Source organism: Cygnus olor, chromosome 4 (genome assembly GCF_009769625.2).
Source record: "Cygnus olor isolate bCygOlo1 chromosome 4, bCygOlo1.pri.v2, whole genome shotgun sequence".
Taxonomy (NCBI): Eukaryota; Metazoa; Chordata; class Aves; order Anseriformes; family Anatidae; genus Cygnus; species Cygnus olor.
In genome coordinates, this window is record NC_049172.1 from 69126382 (window position 1) to 69130045 (window position 3664).

Below are 3664 nucleotides of genomic sequence, written 5' to 3' on the forward strand. Positions count from 1 at the left end.
TAAGGAAATGGACTGATTACTCTTTAATTAAATCTCTGCTTATTATGCTGACAGTTAAGTTAATGAGTACCAGTAGCCTGAGACCAAACAAATGACATGATGATGTGTATCCATTTTAGATTTGTCACATGAAAATGTCAACTTTGAAATGCATCTACAGAGGCAAAGTTGACATCTGCTAGCTTAGCTGGTTGGGATATTTGTGAGTAGGAGGTGTGATCAAAATACCTGCTCTTGCTTTTTGGGTGGATTCAGTGAAAGCTGATTAACCTTGGGCAACAGGCCCCCGCAGCGTGTGGGCGTGCATCTACTTAAGCACCCAAGCCACAGCCTAGACTTTGTGGTCCAAGGAAGAAGGTATGCTAAGTGTGGATGTCCTACATGGTAAGAAAGTGTGGAATAAACCCTATTTGCTGAATACCTTCTTTGGCTGAATTATGGCAGTGGCTGCTTCTCTCAATTTTAGAGTGCTGTGGAAGATTTTTGTGGGTTTTTTTTCTTTTTTTTTCCTACCAGAAACTCTTCATGCTCACAGATGCCATTTCTATGGTCTAGTTTATTCTGTGATATAACATGAGGACTTACTTTCAATATTGAGTTATAAGGACATGCGTGGCTGGCCTCGTTCCAGCTTTATGTATGGCCTTGTGACATGGCTCTGCTACACTTGCCTGCGCTTGTACAGTGCCAGGCATAGCCTGAGGTTTTTCTCTCCTGTGTCAGATCGACCTTATCGAATAGATGGGAAGGAAATTCTGTTCCAGGTCAACTGCTCTGTTAAAACACTTGCGACAAAGCTTTGAGAATAGGTTGAGATGCACATTTTGCTTATTTCATAGGGCATTTGCTCTGTGAAGGATTTCTTGGCACACAAAAGAGCGACTCACTAATCCATTTTGCATGAGTGAAGATGTGCCAGGTTGCCTTGTTGTCCTGAGAATGGCCTATTCAGAATGAGACCCATCTATTTTAAGTCATCTGTGTCACTAGACATTTTGGGAAGCATAGCTGGCTTAGGGAAGTAGTTGGCTTTTTTAAAATGTCTAGGATTCCATACTAATACCAAGTCTCATGATTTTAAGACCTGGACTAATGACTCAGATACTGTCCTAAAGCTGTCCAGTATTCCTGACAGCTTCTGATTGAGCTCTGACATGTTTTAGGTTCTTTTCTCACACTTTAGGCTCATGTTTTGGGCTCTCTTCTCATAGTTCCCATGCACTCAGGTGTGCATGTATGTGTTCTGAGAGCAGGAAAGGAAAAATAAGACAAGAAGCATAACTTCTGATTGTTCCAAAGTAGAAGAGGTAACTTTGCTTTCAGAACCTGTTTTGTTTCAAGATACCTGCATTGTACTGGACCTGGGAAGGTTCCTCCAGCTGGCTTTAAGAGCTTGGTTTCTGAGTAGTATTCACTATGAAAATGTCTGCTTCTTCCTGGTATTTATTCATATTGTCTTTCACGAAGGAGGTAGGTGGTGGGCATGCACTAGGAGTTACTGCAGGAGAATCCGACATCTTCAACTTCAAAGTTCAGGGGTTTAATAATCCCTATGAGACATTAAAAAATAAAAATAAAATACAGGCAATGTGCTGGAGAGTCTTTAGTTGCTGATGAGTGAGTGATCCTTCTTGACTTGGTAAATGCCATTGGTGTCTTAGCCATATCTAATACTGGAGAGCTGCTTGGAAAACACTTTGGATAACTGCACTTTCTCTTTGCCTTGAGACTTCTGTTTATTTCATTAAATCATATTTTTTTCTTTTTTATTCTGCTTTAAAGCAGCTGACCAATGTGTTTAATTCTTCTTTTTTGCCCTAGAGTACTAGATGGGTTTAACCTGCATCCTTAACACTGACTATACATAGGAGACTGACACTGGTCCATTCTGGAGTCCTACACATCACACATCACATTTGACGACCTCCCCTTTTTAACTAATGGGGACTAATTGAAGAAATAAATACTTAGTGCTGTTTGGGAGCAGTACTGCTGAATTCAGTTCATGTACTGTCATGCCTTTGCTCGGATAAACTCAGATCTGCAGTAGCATACCTTTCCTTCGGCTATTTTCACTGTTTCTAATTCCCTCTAAATCCAGAAGATAAATATTTTTAAAGGAAGAGTTTTGAGGTATTTGACTGTAATAACCCATTGCTTGGATTCCTTCACCCTCTGTTCTGTGGGTTTTGTTCTTCCATCTGCACAACAGATTATGAAGGTTTCTGCTGGTGCAGTTTAGGAGATCACACTGCTGTTTTGTGGTTAAGATGCTTTTAGTCTTGACTGAAACGTGGTGATGTCTTCACTCTTCAAAGCTGTGGTGCCATCATGTGGCCATTTGGTCAGGCACAGGTTTTAATCTGTGTTCAGGGCACAAAAAGCACTTGTGTATGTGCCTTGGGGAGTGCTGGTGGTTTTGCCTTGCTTCTCTTTCCTACTTGTGTAGGTGTGTCCTGGCTCCCCTCTAGGCACAAGGTAGGTGTCAAGGTCCATGAGCAGCACAACATGGCAGAACTGCTTCCCTCCCCCTGAAATGAAGGAGATTCCTGGTGGCTGCCTTTCTGCTCGTCAAGGTCACAATCTGCCTAGAACTGCTGAGGAGTCTGAGTCTGGTCGTGCTCCTTTAGCAAAGGCTCCTTAGGAAGCTCATCCATTGCCTATGCTCATAACGATCTTGCAGGTAAGTTACTGAATGGCCTTCAGAGGACAAATTGTATTTACATTGCTGAATCACAGACTTTTGATGGGTCATTGACCTGAAAAGCTCTGAGTTCCTGTGCTGTTTTATGAGAGTTGAATTGTATACCAGGGGCTGGAAGAACCCTTTATCTGAAGGGGGGTTCTGCATTCCCAGTTGCTTCCCAATCCAGCAGACAGGCATAGGGTTTCCTGTGGGTGTCAGGAATTTACAAGTGCTTTTTCCCCTGTGAAAGAAGGAGCACTGGCCAGAAGGTACCATCTCTGTATGCAGCCACAGTGTAGTATGACTGTAAAATGCCCACAGGCTTGAAGAAAACCAGTTTTCCAAGAAAAACACTTGTCTGAAGCCAGCTTGCACTCCATAGCCTCCTATCTGATTATCTTGCTCTTTCCCAGGCAATAGATGCGGCAAGATGTCCCCCAGGTACTGGCTCAGTGATAGGGTGCAAAGCAGGAACGTGCTGCCACAGGACTGTAGCTGTAGTCAACAGCTAGATGTGGTTCACCAAGGACCATAACTTCCCCCGGCCTACTGGAAATAACATGATTTTGTAGTAGCTTGGAGTGTGACGATTGTTTGGCACTGGAGCAAGTGCCTATTAGGGCTCAGACCCTGGCTGTGAAGTGGAGGATAGTTATGAAAAGAGCCTAAGAATACCAGAATAAAGTGATGTTTCTGCTCTTATCCACCAGCAGTTAACAATTCCTGACCTTGGAGGTGCACCCAGTGACAGTTACCACTTGCAGACTGACTGATGTGTCTGTCTACTCTCAGATCGTGCATTCCTCTCCTCTTCATGGTCCTCACTATAGGTCAGACTTCACCTGGGGCTTTACCCCGCAGCACTTACTGGTGCATCCCAGCGTGGCCTGGACGGTGCCAGCCGATGCTGCTCACACTTGACTGATGTTTGAGAGATGTTCTCCCTGCTCAGGGTTTCTTGTTTAATAAACAAGCAGC